Source organism: Oryx dammah, unplaced genomic scaffold (assembly GCF_014754425.2).
Source record: "Oryx dammah isolate SB20612 unplaced genomic scaffold, SCBI_Odam_1.1 HiC_scaffold_11077, whole genome shotgun sequence".
Classification (NCBI taxonomy): domain Eukaryota; kingdom Metazoa; phylum Chordata; class Mammalia; order Artiodactyla; family Bovidae; genus Oryx; species Oryx dammah.
Genome location: NW_024080471.1, coordinates 785387 through 808102, shown reverse-complemented (window position 1 = coordinate 808102; position 22716 = coordinate 785387). Strand labels below are relative to the sequence as shown.

General features: G+C 36.7%; 2 long non-coding RNA genes across 2 annotated transcripts in view; one reads left to right on the top strand and one right to left on the bottom strand.

The window, feature by feature from the left end:
* Positions 1-22716, bottom strand: part of LOC120860449 — an 84577-nt gene that overhangs the window by 42920 nt on the left and 18941 nt on the right. The window lies entirely within an intron of this gene.
* LOC120860450 lies at positions 2188-16348 on the top strand. Its single transcript, XR_005720327.1, has 3 exons — positions 2188-2286; positions 13167-13170; positions 16336-16348. It is a non-coding gene; the product is annotated as an uncharacterized LOC120860450 (long non-coding RNA).

Sequence of the window (22716 nt, the reverse complement as noted above, 5' to 3'; positions counted from 1 at the left end):
GATGAGTGGCCATGTCCTTCTCCAGGGGATTTTCCCAATCCAGGGATTAAACCCATATTTCCTGCGTCTCCTGCATTGTAGGTGGATTTTTCTCCACTGAGCCACCTGAGAAGCCCACTGCAAACAATGAAATGCCAACAAACCATATATCCTAGTAGAAATGGATACTATCATTCCTAAAAATGTACATCTCCTAAGACTGAATAAGGAAAAAATAGAAAATCTGAACAGATAAATCACTAGTAATGAAATTCAATCAGTAGTCAAAAAATTCCCAACAGACAAAATTCCAGAAATAGGGACTTCCCAGATGGACTAGTGGCTAAGACACCATACTCCCAATGCAGGAGGTTCAGGTCAATCCCTGGTCAAGGAACTAGATCCCGTATGCCACAACTAAGACCCAACACAGACAAATAAATAAATATATTTTTTAAAAAGTTCCAGAAACAGCTTCACAGGTAAACCTGACCAAGCATTTACAGAAGTGTAAAAACTTACCCTTTTCAAACTACTCCAAAAAAGTTTCAAGGAATATTTCCAAATTCATTCTATGAGGCCAGCCCTGATTCAAACACCAGATAAAGACACCGCACACACACAGACAAAATTACCGATCAGTATCACGGATGACCCCAACATCACTGATGAGTATCAATGTAAAATTCCTCAATATCATATTAGCTAGCCAAATTTAAAAATATATTAAAAGGATCATATATTATGTTCAAGGGGGATTTATCCCAGGTATGCAAGGATGGTTCAATAATAATGAATCTATGTGATATACTACATTAACAAAATGAAAGATAAAAATAATCACCTCATTGGATGTAAAAAAGACTTTAACAAAAGTTAACACCCATTCATGACAAATGCTCTCCACAAAGTGGGTATACAAGGATCATACTGCAACATAATACAGCCCATATATGACAAATCCACCATATGGATCATACTCAACAGAGACGAACTGAAAACATTTTCACTAAGATTAGAAACGGGAATGATGCATACTCTCACATTTGTATTCAACAAACTACTGGAAGTCCTAGCCACAGCAATCAGACAAAAATGAGACATGAATGAAACAGAAAATAAATGAGACATCTAAGGTAGAATGGAACAAGTGAAACTGTCACTATTTGCAGACGACATGGTATTACATATAGAAAACATTGAGAATTCCACCAAAAAACTATCAGAATATATGGATTCAGTAAATTTGAAGAATACAAAATTAATATACATATATCTGTGGCATTTCTATGCATTAATAACACACTATCAGAAAGAGAAATTAGGAAAAGAATCCCTTTTATAATTACATGAAAAAGAATAAAATCCTAGTAATAAAGCTAACTAAGAGGAAAAGAATCATGAAAGTATCTTTTAGCAAACACTGGGCTGTGAATTTAAAATACTGACATCTAGTGTTGAAATATATTGACATAAATTTACTAAAATAAAAATGTAACAGATATTCACCTGCAAAAAATAAATCTAACCAAAGAAGTGAAGGACCTATGCTCTGTAAATTCTAAGATACTTATGAGAGAAACTGGAGATGATACAAACAAATAGACATACTGTGTTCATAGACTGGAAGAATTAATATCGTTAAAGTGTCTATACTACCTGAGGTAATTGAGAGATTAAATGCAATACCTATCAAAGTACCAACGGCATTCTTCAAAGAATTAGAACAAATAATCCTAAAATTTTCATGGAACCTCAAAAGACAAAATAGACAAAGAATTTTGGGAAAGAAAGATAAAGCTTGAGATTACATGACCCCCTGATTTCAGACTATGCTACAAAACTACAGTAATCAAAACAATATGGTACTAACACAAAATGATATATACATAGATCAGTGGGAGAGAATAGAAAGCCCAGAAATAAACACGTTTACATGGTCAAGTAATCTATGACAAAGGAGGCAAGATTATACAACAGGGAAAAGATGATGTCTTCAATAAGTGATGTTGAGAAAATTATATTGCTTCATGAAAAATAATGAAACTCAATCACTTTTCACACTATATATAAAAATAAAATCAAAATCATTAAATACTAAAATGTAAGATCTGAAACCCAAAAATTATGGGAAGAAAACATAGGCAGTATGCTCTTTGGCATAGGTTTCAGTAATATTTTTTTGGATGTGTCTCCCCAAACAAGAGAAACAAAAATAAATAAACTGAATTACATCAAACTAAAAAGCTTTTGCACAGCAAAGGAAATCATCAAGGAAACAAAAAGGCAGCCTACTAAATGGGAGATGTTTGCAAATGATACATTTGTTAGGGAGTTAAAGTCGAAAATATATAAAGTACTCATACAATTCAGTATCAAAATAAAACCAAGTAGTTGGGTTAAAAATGGGCAGGAGACCTTGAACACACATTTTTCCAAAAAGACATACATGTGGCCTAAAGATATATGAAAAAATGACCAACATCACTAATTACCAGGGAAAAGCACATTTAAACTGTGCAATACAATGAGCTATCACCTCCCACCTGACTGAATAGCTGTCAATAAAAAGACAACATGTAACAAGAGTTGGCAAGGATGTGGAAAAAAGGGAATATTCTTGTACGGTTGGTGGCACTGTAAGTTAGTGCAGCAATCCTAGGAAACAATACAGAGATTCCTCAAAAAATTAAAAATAGAACTATCATATGACCCAGAAATTTTACTCCTGTGTATTTCCCTGAAGGAAAAAAAAAACCCACTAATTAGAAAAGATAATTCATGTCAATGTATGGCAAAGCCAATACAATATTGTAAAGTAATTACCCTCCAATTAAAATAAATAAATTTATATTAAAAAAGAAAAGATATATGCACCTCTATGTTACAGTATTATTTACAATAGCAAGCTAAGTGTTCATTAATAAAGAAATGGATATGTAAATGGGATATATGTGTGTGTGTGTGTGTATTCAGCCATAAAAAAGAATGAAATCTTGCCATTTGGAACAACATGAATGGATCTAGAGGGTACTATGCTAAGTGAAATAAATCAGACAAGAACAAATAGCATGACCTGTTATATGTGGAATCTAGAAATACAAAACAAAGAAACAAAGTGAAAACAGACTCAGATACAGAAAACAAATGGGTGGTTGCCAGCAGGGAGATGGAGTAGGAAACGTCAACCCACTCCAATATTCTTGCCTGGAAAATTCCATGGAGAGAGGAGTGTGGCAGGCTATACCCCATTGGGTTGCAAAGAGCTGGGACATGAGGGCACAAGGCACAACCGCAGCAGAAAGGAGAACTGAGTGTGGAATAGGGAAATCAGTGAAAGGGAAGAGAGGTACAAATTTACAATCACAAGATAAATGTCACAGAGAGGGAATACACAGCATAAGAAATATGCTTAATAATAATGTAGCAATTTTACATAGAATTCCAGCTGAGCTATTTCAAATGCTAAAAGATGATGCTGTCAATGTGCTGTACTCAATATGCCAGCAAATTTGGAAAACTCAGCAGTGGCCACAGGACTGGAAAAGGTCAGTTTTCATTCCAATCCCAAAGAAGGACAATGCCAAAGAATGTTCAAACTACCACACAATTGCACTCTTTTCACATGCTAGCAAAGTAATGCTCAAGTATGTGAAACAAGAACTTCCAGATGTACAAGTTGGATTTAGAAACAGCAGAGGAACCAGAGATCAAATTGTCAACATCTGCTGGATTATAGAAAAAGCAAGAGAATCCCAGAAAAAAACCATCTACTTCTGCTTCACGGACTATGCTAAAGCCTTTGATTGTGTAGATCACAACAAAACTGTGGGGAATTCTTCAAGAAATGGGAATACCAGACCACCTGACCTGCCTCCTGAGAAGCCTGTGTGCAGGTCAAGAAGCAACAGTTAGAAGCAGACATGGAACAACCAACAGGTTCCAAATTGAGAAAGGAGTAGGTCAAGACTGTATAGAAATGCCAGGCTGGATGAAGCACAAGCTGGAATCAAGATTGCTGGGAGAAATATCAATAACCTCAGATATGCAGATGACACCACCCTTATGGCAGAAAGTGAAGAGGAATTAAAGAGCCTCTTGATGAAGGTGAAAAAGGAGAGTGAAAAAGCTGGCTTAAAGTTCAACAGCTGAAAAAAAAAATCAACGTTCAAAAAACGAAGATCATGGCATCTGGTCCCATCACTTCATGCCAAATAGATGGGCAAAAACAATGGAAACAGTGACAGACTTTACTTTCTCAGGCTCTGAAATCACTGCAGATAGTGACTATAGCCATGAAATTAAAAGAGGCTTACTCCTTGGAAGAAAAGCAATGACAAATAATGACAATGTATTAAAAAGCAGAGACATTACTTTGCCTACGAAGGTCTATCTAGTCAAAGTTATGGTTTTTCCAGTAGTCATGTATGGATGTGACAGTTGGACAATAAAAAAGGCTGAGCACCAAAGAACTGATGCCTTCAAAATGTAGTGCTGAAGAAAACTCTTGAGAGTCCCTTGGACAGCAAGGAGACTTAGTTTCTGTGCCAGGTTCATTCTCTGTAAAAAGAAAGCAAACAACACAGACCTTCCTAATCTTATAAAGAGTAAATTTAAATATCATGAAATCCATAATACTGGATGCATTGCATGCTCTATGTACCTAACAAATGCTGGTCATAATTTTTTATTGCAAAACTTTTAGTTTAAGAGTAAGTGATAATAAGATTTAGTGAAAAGAGTTTAGTAACTGCACTGAATTCTTATTCTACAGGCTATATATAATTTATTATCACCAACTCAAGAGAGGTTTAGAACTGTCATAGTACTGAGCTGTACAGAGTTTCTCTGACAAATTATTGTGGGAAAGTTGTAAATGCTCTTTTTCCAGCAATTTGTTTTTTTTCCCTTCTTTTCACATACTATAATAAAAAACTTGGAACACCACTCGAGGGGACAGATGAGAAGAAGATGTCTTTAAAAGTAACTACAGATAAGACTCCAGCAGCTTGGCCTCTGCCCAGAGTTTCATTAGTTAAACGTAAATACCCACATTCAGCTTTTTCCACTGAGATTTAAATCTCTTCTAGTAATAGCATCTTCTATGCCTGTTATCCTTAGGAGAAATGAAATTAATTTCTCTAGGTTGAGTTCCTATTAATATCATCATAATGGGTTCCTGTCTTCAGTCATTGAATCTAAATCAGTTGGTCATGACCCAGCCCCATTTGTTTCAAATTATAATTATGTTTGCCAAGTTAAGTTTATTCATAAATCTTCCCAGGTGTCCAAGGGTCTATATTATGCTCATAAATTTGTTAAGAATTGGAATGCAAATTTAAGCTTAGCAACGTTTTATATTTTCATTTATTCCACTTAACATTGTGAATTGCAGAGCTGGTAATAAGCCAAAACATCTTTCATAATTCTGACAAAATCATTGTGTTTTACAAAATTGCTCTCTAGTTGACATTTTCTTATTTGCTAATGGGAAACAACATAAAATTTTCTAAAATAACAACTATTCTATAGCAATAAACTTTTCAGAGACCTTATTCATCACTATCGTTTCTGTAACTACAGATGTAAACAAATTTGTAACGCCCTACAGCTGGGGTCTATTAAAGAATCATTGTTTATTTCCTACAAATAAAATTTGTGTTGTAAAAAAATGGCATTAGCTAAGATCAAAATGCATAACTTAGAAGATTTTTGAGGTACAGTCAATATACAATACATGTACTACTTGTATTCCCCAGGAAACCATCAACATAATTTTAAAAATTCATTCCTAATGGTTTTCTCATGCTCTTTTGAACTCCCTCTCTTCCACTCCTCTCCCCACTCTCCCTCTGCCAACTCATCCTTTGGCCATCACTGATTTGCTCTGTGTCCCTCTAAATTTTCTTGCAGTAGGTATGTTTTTGTCTGCTTTCTTTCACTTAGAATAATTATTCTGAGATTCACCCATGCTGTAACATATAAGTTTCTTTATCAATCATGAATATTTCATGATTCATGAATAGTTCATGAATATTTCATGATTCATGAATAGTTCATGAATATTTGGGTTATTTTTGGTTGGGCTATTATAAATAGCACTGTTGTGAACACTCGCCACAAATCTTTATAAAGTCAAATCCTTTTGTTCATCTTACATAAAAGATGAGTAAGAGTGGGTGATTTATACAATACATGAATGGTTAATTGCTTAATAAACTGCCCGTTTTTCAAAGTGGTTGCACCATTTTACATTCTCATTAGCAGTGTATCAGAGTTCCACATACTTGTCAACACTTAGTGCAATAAGTCCTTTAGTTTCAGCCATTCTCACAAGTGTGCAGTGGTAACTCACTGTGGTTTGAATTTGTGTTTCCCTAACAGTTCATGATGTTGAGCATCTTTTTGAATATTAATTGAGCATCTAAATGCTTAGCATCTGAATACTTACTTACATCTTTACTGAGTTGTCAGTTTTCTCACTACTGAATTTTATAAAGTAATTAATATATTTTGGATACAAGTTTTTTATCAGGCATATGAATTTAAATTATTTCTCCCAGTCTGTGGCTTTTCATTTGCCTAAAAGTATCTTTTGAAGATCTAAAGCTTTTCATTTTGATGAAGCTCAATTTTTATGAATTGTGCTCTTGGTGTCATGTTGAGGAAATGTCTGCCTAACATGAGATCACAAAAACTGTCTCTAAAGTATTCTTCTACAAGTTTTATAGTTTTAGGTTTTACATTTAAATTTATGATCCATTTTGACTTAATTTTGTTACACAGATCAAGGTACAGATGAGGTTCCTTTCTTTTTTGGGGGGGATGTATAATGTTTCAGCATCATTTGTTAAAAAGACTATCCTTTCTCCACTGAATATCATTTGAGCCAATAGTCTAATATCAGTTTCCCAAATGTACATAGATGAATTACTGTCAGAAAAATCAGACAGTTGCTTCCCAATCTTTTAACTCATACATTTTCTAATTTCCCTCTTGATCTTTTTATCCATAGGTAAACACATCAGTTATTTCAATTGCTATTCCCTGGTCACAATATGATGATGGATATTCTTCCTCCTTGGGAGTGAGAAGAATAAGAAGCAATTGTCTACTTTTCTGACTTTAATCCTGTTTGCATTTGGTACTGTTTGTTATTTTATTATTTGTCTTTAAAGATACAACAATGTGGTAACTGTTGCCACTATGTATATGAATATATTAATAACTGAGGTACTAACACCATTCGTCAATGTCAGCAAGACACAAACTGGGGCTTCCCAGATGGTGCTAGTAGTAAAGAACTTGCCTGCCAATGCAGGAGACATAAAAGACGTGGGTTTGATCCTTGGGTTGGGAAGATCCCCTGGAGGAGGAAATGGTAACCCATTCCAGTATTCTTGCCTGGAGAATCCCAAGGACAGAGGAGCCTCGTAGGTTACAGTCCATGGGGCCACAAAGAGTTGGACATGACTGAAGTGACTTAGCATAGCATAAGACAGCAAGACACAAACTAAGGCATCAAAAACTCTCTCATGCACATGCGACATCTCTTCAGAAAAATCAGGCTGAAATGGCAGGAGGGCACACATTTCACAAACTTTTTCCGTGTTTATTAATCCTGAACAACAAAAATATGCACAGAATTAAAAGTCTGCAGAATAGAAGCAGGAAAGAAGGTGCAAAAAAAGGAAGACAAAGACAATAATAAGGGGCAAAGGTAGGATTGTGCCTATCTCGAGAGTATGCTCTTCTACAGTGTCTATTCCTAGAGAATCAACAATCCCTGATATCATATGTTAATATTCAATCTTACACAGGACAGTGGCCAGATCATGTTGCTACTTTAAGGTACTACTCTGAATACTTATATTCACACACACACACGTATATCCCAGATTGAGTTTCTGAAATAAATATTTAGCTTTGACTCAAAAGAAAGCCAGAGAAGGAAATGGCAACCCACTCTAGTGTTCTTGCCTAGAGAATCCTGTGGACACAGGAGCCTGGTGGGCTGCCGTCTATGGGGTCACACAGAGTCGGACATGACTGAAGTGACTTAGCATGCATGCATGCATTGGAGAAGGAAATGGCAACCCACTCCAGTATTCTTGCCTAGAGAATCCCAGGACAGAGAAGCCTAGTGGGCTGCCATCTACAGGGTTACACAGAGTCGGACACGACTGAAGAGACTTAGCAGCAGCAGCAGCAGCACAAGAAAGCTGCTGAATCATTTTAAGAAAAATTCTAACAATGACATTAAACTGACAGCTATTAAGAGTCTTTGCCATACTGCTATACCTTATTCAATAATAAATTTTTTTTCTCCTTCTATTCAAATACCTACTTGATGAGAAATTAAGAAATAATTAGAGAGACTTCCCTAGTGGGCAAGTGGTTAAGAATCTGCCTGTCAATGCACTGCACACAGGTTTGTCCCTGGTCCAGGAATTAGGATCCCACATGCCACCTCACAACTACTGAGCCTGTGTATCTGTGCTCTACAACTAGAAAGCCAACGAAACGAGAAGCCAGCACACAACGACCAAGAGTAGCCTCCTCTGCTGCCACTAGAGAAAGCCCACACTTGGCAACAAAGAGACCATGCTCTGCAATGAAGACCCAGTGCAAACATAAAGAGAAGTAATTAGAAAACCTGACAGATGAGACAAGTCAAATAACTTCTTTAGTTCTTATTATCTGCTAAATACTGGTGCTGATGGAAAAGATTCTATGTAAATAATACAACTAACCCTTTACTAGGTCATCCACCTAAGTCGATGAGTGTACTGACAAATTCAGCCCCAAACGAACTCATTACTGTTTTTACTTCTTACATATGGTTTTTATCATGTAAGGTATTTTTGCTCCTTAGTACAAAAACTGAGGGGAGGGGTGTCACAATCTAAAAATCCTGTATTATCATTATAAATAATGATAATGAGTTGACCTACTATTCCTGTATCTAAACTTAGCTGATAGTTATATAATCAGAGCATCAATGTATGAGATTCATGTTTGTTTGGTACAACTTCTGGTGCAAATGGCCAAAATTTCTCTGTGTTACTTAGGAAGCTAGATATACTCAAAATACACTAAGAATCATATTTTCTTTTTTTTTTTACAAGATAATTATCTTTATTCCATATGATAACTGCCATGGAATTCAGTCGAAGTGCATTCTTTTGAGTATTCTCTTTTCTAAATAAGAAGAGAATAAAAGCAGAATATAGTTGCAGCCAATGGGTTTCTTAACAGTCTAGAGCAAAAGCAAACAATACGCTGCAATTTTCATTAGTATTTCATAAAATACAACTAAATTGTCCTTTGCTTTACACAGTACTTTATGTATTTAAACCTTGGTTACATCTGAAACCTCAAATCAAATTATTCTCACCCATAATTACCTCTAAGTCATGAGATAATAGAGAAATGTAAAAAAAAATAAAATAGGGACAACTCCACTGGGATCCTGTATATTTAATTATGCAGTATCTATTAAATAAAGACTCATAGTTCTTTAATGGCATTTTAAAAAATATAAGCACTATACATCTCAGAGCAATGTGCCCTTCGGGGTTTTGATCCCAAGTAGGTCATCCAAGGGGGCTTTGTCTACATATGGCCAAAGACCCACCTGCTTGCACAGGACATCATTTAGCAGGCTCTCTTAATGATTCAAATAGGTCACTGCACAATTGATTTGTATGCAGCACATTCAAATAGACTGAATAAATTTGCCAGTTCCATTATGTTTGTTCATTTTTCAACTGCCAAAAGCTTGCACAATGTGTGCATATTTAAAAAGTGTCAAATAACAGTTTAGGACACACTTGCCCCAAAGTTTACATTTTTGTGTAGAATGAATATATAAGCAACTTTAGATACTATTAACTAAAAGAAAAGTCTTGACTGAGAAAGTGTAAGAAATGAGAAAGCCACTTTTCTGTTGTTTTGAGGAGAAAATCCCTATCTTTTGATACAAAGAGGGAATAGCTATAAATACTTACATAATATCTACCAAGTACCATGTTACTTTTCCCACATTTTATATTCATTATTGCATAACAGTTCTATGAAATGGATTCAATTATTATCCATCCTACAGACGTAGAAACTAAAGCACAGAGAGGTTAAATAACTTGCTCAACGTCTCAAAGTAGTAACTGGCAGAACTGGAATTTGGTTCCCATCAGTTTGGTTTCAGAGGCTGTACCCTCAACCATTAGGCAACACTGTGTTTCCTTCCTTTTGCCTTCTAATTTCCCTCTTTCTAAATTTAGCTTCACTCTGATTTTCAAAGAGACTTTTTGCCACTTCTATCCCTTTATCATCATGCCCTCTTTGACATAGGATGAGGTGAGAATTGGTCAGAAAATAGTCGAGTTGAGAAGAAATGAGCACAATGATCAAAAATGGTTTTTTATTTATTAATACAAGGAGCAAAGGAACAAAAAAATAAGATTGATTATATTCTTTGCAGCCAAAGGAGGAGAAGCTCTATACAGTCAGCAAAAACAAGACCGGGAGCTGACTGTGGCTCAGATTATGAAATCCTTATTGCCAAATTCAGACTGAAATTGAAGAAAGTAGGGAAAACCACTAGACCATTCAGGTATGACCTAAATCAAACCCCTTATGATTATACAGTGGAAGTGAGAAATAGATTTAAGGGCCTAGATCTGATAGATAGAGTGCCTGATGAACTATGGAATGAGGTTCATAACGTTGTACAGGAGAGAGGGATCAAGATCATCCCCATGGGAAAAAAATGCAAAAAAGCAAAATGGCTGTCTGGGGAGGCCTTACAAATAGCTGTGAAAAGGAGAGAAGTGAAAGCAAAGGAAAAAAGGAAAGATATAAGCATGTGAATGCACAGTTCCAAAGAAGAGCAAGAAGAGAGAAGAAAGCCTTTCTCAGTGATCCATGCAAAGAAACAGAGAAAAACAACAGAATGGGAAAGACTAGAGATCTCTTCAAGAAAATTAGAGATACCAAGGGAACATTTCATGCAAAGATGGGCTCGATAACAGACAGAAATGGTATGGACCTAACAGAAGCAGAAGATATTAAGAACAGGTAGCAAGAATACACAGAAGAACTGTACAAAAAAGGTCTTCATGACCAAGATAATCACAATGGTGTGATCACTCACCTAGAGCCAGACATCCTGCAATGTGAAGTCAAGTGGGCCTTAGAAAGCATCACTATGGACAAAGCTAGTGGACGTGATGGAATTCCAGTTGAGCTATTTCAAATCCTGAAAGATGATGCTGTGAAAATGTTGCACTCAATATGCGAACAAATTTGGAAAACTCAGCAGTGGCCACAGGACTGGAAAAGGTCAGTTTTCATTCCAATACCAAAGAAACGCAATGCCAAAGAATGCTCAAACTACTGCACAACTGCACTCATCTCACACGCTAGTAAAGTAATGCTCAAAATTCTCCAAGCCAGGCTTCAGCAATACATGAACCATGAACTTCCAGATGTTCAAGTTGGTTTTAGAAAAGGCAGAGGAACCAGAGGTCAAATTGCCAACATCCACTGGATCATCAAAAAAGCAAGAGAGTTCCAGAAAAACATCTATTTCTGCTTTATTGACTATGCCAAAGCCTTTGACTGTGTGGATCACAATAAACTGTGGAAAATTCTGAAGGAGTTGGGAATACCAGACCACCTGACCTGCCTCTTGAGAAACCTATATGCAGGTCAGGAAACAACAGTTAGAACTGGATATGGAACAACAGACTGGTTCCAAATAGGAAAAGGAGTATGTCAAGGCTGTATATTGTCACCCTGCATATTTAACTTCTATGCAGAGTACATCATGAGAAACGCTGGACTGGAAGAAGCACAAGCTGGAATCAAGATTGCCGGGAGAAATATCAATAACCTCAGATATGCAGATGACACCACCCTTATGGCAGAAAGTGAAGAGGAACTAAAAAGCCTCTTGATGAAAGTGAAAAAAGAGTGAAAAAGTTGGCTTAAAGCTCAACACTCAGAAAATGAAGATCATGGCATATACTGGTCCCATCACTTCATGGCAAATAGAAGGGAAAACAGTGTTAGACTTTTATCTTTTGGGGGCTCCAAACTGCAGCCATGAAATTAAAAGATGCTTACTCCTTGGAAGGAAAGTTATGACCAACCTAGATAGCATAGTAAAAAGCAGAGACATTACTTTGCCAACAAAGGTCCATCTAGTCAAGGCTATGGTTTTTCCAGTGGTCATGTATGGATGTGAGAGTTGGACTGTGAAGAAAGCTGAGTGCCGAAGAATTGATGCTTTTGAACTGTGGTGTTGGAAAAGACTCTTGAGAGTCCCTTGGACTGCAAGGAGATCCAACCAGTCCATACTAAAGTAGATCAGTCCTGGGTGTTCATTGGAAGGAATGATGCTGAAGCTGAAACTCCAGTACTTTGGCCACCTCATGCGAAGAGTTTACTCATTAGAAAAGACTCTGATGCTGGGAGGAATTGGGGGCAGGAGGAGAAGGGGATGACAGAGGATGAGATGGCTGGATGGCATCACTGACTCGATGGACGTGAGTTTGAGTGAACTCCGGTAGTTGGTGGTTGACAGGGAGGCCTGGCGTGCTGAGATTCCTGGGGTTGCAAAGAGTCAGACACGACTGAGTGACTGAACTGAACTGAACTGAATACAAGGAGCTAATATATAGTGAAAGATCAAAGAGTGAAGTGAAGTGAAGTGAAGTGAAGTCGCTCAGTCATGTCCGACTCTTTGTGACCCCATGGACTGTAGCCTACCAGGCTTCTCTGTCCATGGGATTCTCTAGGCAAGAATACTGGAGTGGGTTACCATTTCCTTCTCCAGGGGATATTCCCAACCCAGGGATCGAATCCGGGTCTCCTGCATCGGAGGCAGATGCTTTAACCTCTGAGCCACCAGGAAAGATCAAAGAGTAGCAATGGCAAAAGTTTTGTTGTTGTTGTTTAGTCACTAAGTCATGTCTGACTCTTGTCACCTCATGGACTGTAGCTCACCAGGGTCCTCTGTCCATAGGATTTTCCAGGCAAAGTTTTAGGAAATCAAAATTCTGAAGATTAGTTTCTGCAGCAAAACAAGAGAATACACTATCTCCCTGGATTTGAAAGAATGTACATGGGCAATTTAATAATTTATCTGGGAAACCTGAGCTGACACAGAAATCCTCATTAAGTAATGTTATTCTCTAAAAACACCAACTACTGGCAAATCATGTTTTAAATATATTTCTGAAATCCTACAAATGATGGTTTGAGTGGTGGTGCTAGAGTGCAGGATTAGCAGTGGCTCAGAGTGACATTTGGTTGGCTTTGCACTGGTGTGCTATAAATATTTTAACAACTAGCTGGGAAGAAGTAGGTAGATTTCTGATGTGTAGCACTAGTTACCTGATTTCTGTGAAATAAATGCTCCCACTATGGTCAGTTTCAAAGTACCAACCTGACATTACTGAACACAGAGTTTAGAAGAGACATGCCACACCACACTGCTTCATGGTGCTCCCTCCTGACAGATGAAATAGATGTCAATAAACTAAAAAACACAAATAATAGTAATGCATTGCAATGATGTGTTTTAAGTATTTATAACCATTGTGCATACTCTTGGAGAAGGCAATGGCAACCCACTCCAGTACACTTGCCTGGCAAATCCCATGGATCGAGGAGCCTGGTAGGCTGCAGTCCATGGGGTCTCTAGGAGTCGGACACGACTAAGTGACTTCTCTTTCACTTTTCACTGTCATGCATTGGAGAAGGAAATGGCAACCCACCCCACTCTTCTTGCCTGGAGAATCCCAGGGACGGGGGGAGCCTGGTGGGCTGCCATCTCTGGGGTCACACCGAGTCGGACACAACTGAAGTGACTTAGCAGCAGCAGCAGTGCATACTTTGTGTATTTATATGATTTAATTTTTAATAATGGCTGTTTTTAGCAACCAGCTTGAAAATTTACTAAGTAGTTCTTGTGAGCTGTTATGAACTGACAACACACTACTCCTAACAAAAAATGTACAGATGACTTAGCAGGCCATAATGTTAAACATAAAAATCCACCAAATTTCATGGGCCTGTTATCAAGTATTTAATTATTGGTAGAACACATCTTCAGGCTTCCCTGGCGGCTTAGTGGTAAATAACCCATCTGCCAATGCAGGAGACACAGGTTTGATCCCTGGGTTGGGATGATCCCCTGGAAAAAGGAAGTGGTAAGCCACTCCAGTATTCTTGTCTGGGAAATCCCATGGACAGAAGGAACCTGGAAGGTTGCATTTCTTAGGGAAGCAAAGAATCGGACATGACTTAGCAATGCACAGGACACACCTTCTAGTTTTCTTACTCTAGAATCCAAAACCAAATTCTGTATTAAATCAATCCCTGAGAAGGCAAAGTGTTTATTAAGATTGTTCTCCTAGCCAAGAATGTTTAATATAGAAGGCGCTGTTTGGTAGGATACTATTTTCCAAAATTGTCTTAACTAAAACAACTCACTGTTTAGAAATTCTATAACATTCGAAAAGGAATATAGATTTGCTATCACACTAAATAACTGCCTGATAGCATACCATTGATTCTAAAAGAGATAAAGTGCAGCACAGTATTGAAAGCCATGGACACCAGAGTTAGACAACTTGGCTTCAAACCCTGTTTCTTATACTCATCCTCTGTGTGAAGCTGAACAAATATCTTGCTTTGTATCTGCTTTTTCTATCTGTCAAATGTGAATTAACCCAGTATCTACTTCAAAAGACTGTCATCAGAATTAAATAAGTTAATATATGCAAGTTCTGAAAACAGTACCTGGTGCATAATAAGCATTCGTTTAGTGACTGCCTATTGTTAAGGATAGAAAATCTATCCTTTTACTAGTTTTTACTTCTGATCATTTTTCTTCATTATTGTCATATAGCAGTTATAAAAGCCACTGTTGAGCACCTATTTCTGCTAAGCCTTTCATGTATATCTGTGTGGGTATGTATGTGTCACAAGCATATTTGTGCATGGAAGTGAAAAGTTAAAGTGTTACTTAGTTGTGTCCCACTCTTGTGACTCTCATGGACTATAGCCTGCTAGGCTCCTCTGTCCATGGAATTCTCTAGGCAAGAATATTGGAGTAGGTTGTCATTCCCTTCTCCAGGGGATCTTCCCGACCCAGGGACTGAACCCAGGTCTCCCACATTGTAGGTAGATTCTTTACCGTCTGAGCCACCAGGGAAGCCCATTGGTGTCTGGTTGCTCATAATTTACAACAAAACTTAAGGAAAACTCCTATTACCTCTTCTTTACATATCAGGCTTCCCTGATAGCTCAGTTGGTAAAGAATCTGCCTGCACTGCAGGAGACCCTGGTTCGATCCCTGGGTTGGAAAGATCCTCTAGAGAAGGGATAGGCTACCCACTCCAGTATTCTTGGGTTTCCCTTGTGGCTCAGCTGGTAAAGAATCTGCCTGCAATGCGGAAGACCTGGGTTTGATCCCTGGGTTGAGAAGATCCCCTGGAGAAGGAGAAGGCTATTCACTCCAGTATTCTAGCCTAGAGAATTTCATGACTGTTTAGTCCATGGGGTCACAAAGACTGAGTGACTTTCACTTTCATTATAAGTGAGAAAATATGAGTTTTAGTGAGGTAACATGACTGTCACAGCTTTCAGAGTTGGTAGGTGGTGAATATAATGTTTAAACTCAGTACTTTTTACTTCCAAAGACTGGATGTACCTTTTCCCCTATTTAACACTGCTTCTTTATAATATCCCATAATTTGATGCTCTTGTTCACAATCTGTTTCTTGAAATAATCTTCCCATGGTTGCTGTGACACTTAATTTCTTCTGATTATCCTGATTCTATTTCTACGTAATCATCCCTATCTCAATGAGTCACAGCCACACATTACAAACCATTCACATGATATTTACTGTGTGCATGTCTATCTCTGTGTCAAAATTTATAAGGACAACATTCATAACAGAGTGGAGCTCATTCAAATAACCTTAACTTGATCACATCTACAAAGACCCTATTTTTAAATAACATCACATTTTGAGGTACTGGGGGTTATGACTTCAACATATGAATTCTTAGGGTAGACATTATTCAACTTTTAGCACAGCATAACCCTACACTTAATTTCTCACAATGAGAAATTTCTGTTTGGGCTTTTATTGTCTATACAGGATTCTGTTCTGGGCTTTCATTTAAAAATACATAGATTTGCCAAAAAATAAAAATAAACTTCTCAATTATTTATTTATATCCTACCTCTTCCAAAGTGAATTAGCAATAATTTACAATACAAGAAAATGGACAGACAAGATGTATATAATAATAAATGCAGAGATATGGAATTAGCCAAAATATTTGGGTTTTTCCATAAAATGTTACAGAATAATCCAAATGAATGTTTTGGCCAACCCAAAACATGCTGTGATTAACACAGGGATTAATATATCTTTTCAAATTACTATTTTAATGTTCTTCAGGTAAATACCCAGAAGAGAAATAGCGGGGCCATATGGATATTGCCCAGTTCTGTATGGATAGTCATGTATGGAGGATGTGAGAGTTGGACTATAAAGAAAGCTGAGCATCGAAGAATTGATGCTTTTGAACAGTGGTGTTGGAAAAGACTCTTAGAGTCTCCCCCTGAACTGCAAGGAGATCCAACCAGTCCATCCTAAAGGAAATCAATCCTGAATATTCATTGGAAGGACTGGTGCTGAAGCTGAAGATCCAATACTTTGGCCACCTGATGCGAAGAACCGACTCACTGGAAAAGACCCTGACAGTGGGAAAGATTGAAGGGCGGGAGGAGAAGGGGATGACAGAGGATGAGATGGTTGGATGGCATCACCAATTCAATGAGCATGAGTTTGAGAAAAATCCGGGAGATAGTAAAGGACAGGGAAGCCTGGTGTGCTGCAGTCCATGGGGTTACAAAGAGTTGGACATGGCTGAGCAACTGAACTGAACTGATGGTAGTTCTATTCTTAATTTTTTGAGGAATCACCATATTGTTTCCCATACTGGCTGCATCAATTTACAGTATCAAAAAACAGTGTATGAGAGTTTTTTCTTCACATGCTCTTCAACATTTATTATTTCTTGTCTTTTCAATAGTAACTATTCTAACAGGTATGAGGTGATACCTCACTGTAGTTCTGATTTGTATTTCCCTAAGAGTGATGTTGAACATCTTTTAAGGCATCTGTTGGCCATCTGTATTATATCTTCTTTGGAAAAATGCCTATTTAGATCCTTTGCCCATTTTTTAAACCTTTTTTTTGTCATTGAGTTGTATGAGTTCCTTATATATTTTGAGTATTAGCCCCTGGAAGTTTCTTTATACCTTACATGCCATATATCATGCACATTAACTAGAAATGAGTTTCAAGGATGGATTATAATGACGTAATAATTTAAAGAAATTCCATAATTATAAAGTAACACACTTATTATAGAAGTTTGAAAATGCAAAGTATTAAACCCATACTGAATCCCATCACTATGACATTTTGATATGTATCATCCCAAGTTACGCTATATCAATAAGCAGATACATATTTGTAATTTGGAAGTTAATGGTATATACAAGTTTGTAGGCTTTTTAATTTATTATAATGTGAGCATCATTCTATAGTTTATTACTATGATTTAAATTTTATTACAAATAAGTGACAAAAGTCACTGTACTTTTTTTTAAGTATTGGCAAGTGAAAGTCACTCAGTCATGTCCAATTCTTTGCGACTCCATGGACTGTATAGTCCATGGCATTCTCCAGGCCAGAATACTGGAGTGGGTAGCCTTTCCCTTCTCCAGGGGATCTCCCCAACCCAGGGATCAAACCCAGGTCCTCCGCATTGCAGGCAGATTCTTTATAGACTGAGCCACCAGGGAAGCCTGTTTTGTTTTTTGTTTTTTTTTTAGGAGTTTTAGTAAAGATTGTAAAATTAAGAACTAGATGTTAAAATTCAATTTTACCCAAATAGAATAGGCAGAGCTGGATATAATTTAGCAAGACTCCACTGAAAAATATAAATCACCAAAGATAGAATTTCAGTAAAATATCATACAGCAAAAGGGCACCACTAACATTTGAAACAACCTCATTGCATTGATAGTTTTCAGAACTAGACTGAGCAAAACTACTCAGGAATATATGCTTAGTAACTTCTTTTTGATATGCACTGTTCCATCCTACTATCAGAACTGCTTCTTATGAAGATGATATATTCTATTACTATTACTCTCAAAAAGGTAAAAAATCCCTGATATTTTTTCCCTGCTTACAGGCTAATAAGTTTATCTGATACTGTTTCACAAATACCAGCAAAAGACACAAGATTCCTGGATCAGAGACAAAGGACTTTATTACTCATGACAAAGCAGTAGCCATAACTTCCTGTTGGTTTGCTTTGGCTCACCATGCCCTTCCAAATCCCACAGGAATAATATAAGTGGGCCTAATGGATGTCTTCATAAACAGCGGGCCACACTTCAAGAGAGGAACACTGAGCTTGGGGAATTTATTACTTTTATAGTAGTAAACTTGTTCTCTGTATGAAGAAAATACATCACTTCATCCCTCAAGGTTGTTCACCACAAACACAAAACTGAGGAATGGCCCGAGCAAAATGCAGTCAGGGTCTTGCATTCTCGCCATACCAAGTCAGAAAGAACACCAGTCTTCATGGCCCACAGCAGATGGCTCTCCTAGCAATCTTAATGTTCTAGTCATAAACTCAGTCTCACCAAATCTTGACATTTATGAGATTTTCTTCCCTTAGTTTAATGCTTAGATTCACTTTTGGATAGGCCTTTAAAAATAGGCATTATTTTATACATCTGTGTCTCTCTTGCTGACTCGCATACAGGGTTATCATTACCATCTTTCTAAATTCCATACATATGGAATTTTTTTTTTCATATGGAATTATATATGGAGTTAGTATAGTGTATTAGCCTCCAATTAAAATAAATAAATTTTTTAAAAAAGAATTAAAAAATAGGCATTATTTTAAGTTTTTTGAAGCCCTTTACACACATTTACATTAATAACTATAGTTATTGAGCACCTATTAAGTCTGGAAACATGGGACATCTTAACTAGCCTTGTTCCCAACTCTCATCTTTATTATTTTCTAGTAAGAATTACTAGATATGCAGTATGCTTGATATTTACCAAAGTGTTAGACTTTATAGTTTTTTTTCATACATTTTCTTCCTCAAATTTGATCTTCCCTAACCACATTAAAATCATGCATGCTCTTTCTAATCTTTCACTGCCTACCATCCTACACCTAATCAAGAATCCATCATTATAGCATATCATCATAAGGAAAATAAAACCCTATTTTCTAATAGCATCTGCATAAGCAGTATTGAACTTTCACATTCTGTTTTTTTGTGCCAAAGTCACAACCTCCAACTTGAGATCTAAATCCATCTGTGCTCCCTTTAGTCTTTCAGATTCCGTTCCCAAATCTCCAAGTCACTAAGTCTATGTTCCAGTTTCTTCTGGCTCCCTCAATCCTCCTATGAAAATCTGTCTCCACAGAGAGCAGTTGGTAGGTTTCACGTATCTTGGCAAGCTTGCTCATGCATCTTAGGTGCTTACTCCAGGAAGGGAGCACACATTCCAAATGACAATTCAATTTCAGACCGAGATATTCGTATCTCACTCCACTTCCCATTAAGGAGCTATACACTACTATATTTTTCTCTTCCTCCAAGAAGTGATAACTTGATTCCAAACAGCTGTTATTGCCCATGGCCCTCCTTTTCTTGGTCTGTGATGAAAGGAATGTTAAGTCATCTTCAGAATGTACAAATTCCCAATTAACTATATTGCAGCTCTACCCCTCCTTCTATTCTGTGGCAGGCTCTACTCCATGCTAACCTCTTGGCACTGATTTTGATTGCTTTTTATCTCCTTGAATCTTTTTTCTTTCTGACTTTTTCCCATCTTATCTAAGAAGTCTTTGTCCTAACATGTAAACCAGTGTCACCAGGCATTCCTCAATTTCATCCTTATCAGGAAGCTAGCCTGAATGATTATGCTAGACAGAAAAGCAAAAACATTGTATCTCTGCTAGTAATTTACATATATCCCCTAAATTGACACTTATGGATCCCAAGTTGAAATTTTCCCCTTGGAAATCGAACGAGTAATGATTTGGAGGAGCTAGTTTTCTGCAAATAAAAGGACTCCTATAAACACTGCCCTAACCTTGCTTGGTCACTCTGCTCCACTTCCAGAAAATCTCTGCTAACACTTAAATATAACTAAATATTACTAATTTTACCAGAACATCAACCTCCATTTTTGTTAGTAAACAAATAGCCATATTACATGATTCTGACAGTTAATGAATATCTATGGTATGCCAGGTACTTTATTTTGTGAAATTGTTTTAGATAGCTCTTACAGTATGTGATCTAAGTGAAAACTACATAATTATAAATGCTTTCAAGTATTAAAATAGAGGGGCTGGGAATCAACCCCAGGCAGATTCCACATCTGTGCACTTAGTCACTGATATATATTTAATTTTCACAATATCCCTGCAAGGCTAGTTATCCATAATTCTAAAATGAGAAAACTTAGGCATAAAGAGGATAAATAAATTTCTCAGGGTCATTCACTTACAAGTGGTAGACCTAGGTTTCACTAATCTCTTTCCACAACCATATCCTCTCCTGTATAAATTCTTTTCTTGCTAATTAAAACTTGCCAAATCATAGCATCATTGTAACACTTATCTATTAATAAAGCAATGCTATATAACAAACAAACACAAAATCTCAGTGAAAACATTTTTAAAAGGTATTTATCTACCATGTCCCTATTGTTTCACATACTTGGGCTGGACTTGCTCATGCATCTGTACTCAACAGTAGGTCAGCTTAACAGATTTCTGATTTTGGCTGGCCTCACTCATATGTCTTGGGATTGGCTAGCTGTCAATTGATTTAGGATGGTATTAGTTACAAGGTAGGAAAATTTGGCTTTGCTAGATTGAATATGTTCTAATAGTAACAGCAGATGTTCAACAGAAAGAGTAGAAATATGGTCTTTTTCAAGTTTCCACTTATATTATGACTGATAACATCCCATCAGCCAAAGCAAGTCACTTGGCTGGTCCAAGAATATTGGTGGGAGCATGTTACAAGACCATGTAGCAAAGGATGTGGATACAAGAGAGGTGAAGCATGGGGCCATAACATAATCAGGCTACTGCAGTTGTTATTATTGGGACTAAGTAATCAAGTCATATAATTATGCATTTAGTTGTATGTGAGGGCTGAGTACTAAATTTTCATAAATTTTTCAAGGCAGTTGCTAAACCATTAGCAGCTTGAAATCAATCCATAATAAGAGTATTTGTATCAGAAAACTAGTCAAATGCTACAAATGACAAATCAAAGCTTTGTATAGCCAATTCAGCAGTACACTGCTATATGCATCTCAAAAGTTTACATCTAATGCTTCTTCTGTATATAGAAAATTTCAAGTGATTATGTGATCAAGTTACATTTCTATTTTGCATCAAAAATTATATAGGATTATGATCAGGTTGCTGTTTTCTTTTCCTTAGTTACCTTCTATGTATGCAAATAGCTTAAAATGAATAGTTCTAAAGATAGATGGATCATCATTTCTTGAACAGGTACAGTAAGGATAGTAATTAAGTAAACATCATCAAAGAAATTACTTATGAGCCTAAAGATTCCAATTTGCTATTTTAAAGAGTATTTTAATTCTAATTCATTCTGTGTTTTCAGCTAGTCTTTTGTAGATAATCCCAAGGGCAGTATCAGGTTCCAGAATCTATTAATTTTGTCTGAAGACAACTGAAGTGGTAATTTAGACTGCCTTAGAATCACAGATCACATGTGGAGTTCCTTCTATCACTCGAAGAATTTGCACATAGGTGTGTCCTTTATAAACAAAATAAAAATTCATTTTAAATACAAGTAAATATGTTTTACAAATTATGACTGATGAAGCTGGGGATGCAGGAGATGCAGTTTTTCTAACCTTTTAGCCACTCCCCACATCTCTAGTGTACCATCACTGCCATCATCAAAAAAAGAGAAAGAAGGAAGAAAGATAGAAGTTGCCAACAGACAATATGAAACATTAAATAATGCTAAAATGGGTTGAAAATGACTATGTATTTGGTGTTTTACTTTCCTCAGTGGGTAAGGAAAGTGTGAAGTGAGTCTGCTTTCTCTATGAAAATTTCAATTATGGTAGTTAAGTTATGAAATTGTATCCAGTATTTCTTCCTTATTAAGAACTGAAAACATTGAATCTGGGCATATATACATATTCTCTCTTTCTCCCTTTCTTTCCCTTTCTCTGCCTATATATGTGTGCCTGTGTTTCTTTTCTTTTTTAAATATAAAGATTATGCATGAAGCCAAACTATCTCAGTTCAGATTCAAGCTCTGGTACCTTGAGCAAGTATTTAACCTCTGCGTCCATTTTCCTCATCTACAAAATGTGGACAAAAACGGTATCCACTTCAAGGGCTGTTACAAGTATTAAAATAATACATATAAAGTATTTAGAACAGTGGCTATTAATTCTCAGAAAATGTTGCCTGCCATTACTATACGATACCCAAACCATTTAAGTCAGTTTTTTTAAAAAAACTCAAACTACAACATTCTCTAACACCACATATAAAATAACCTCAAAATGTATTCAAGACCTAAATGTAAGG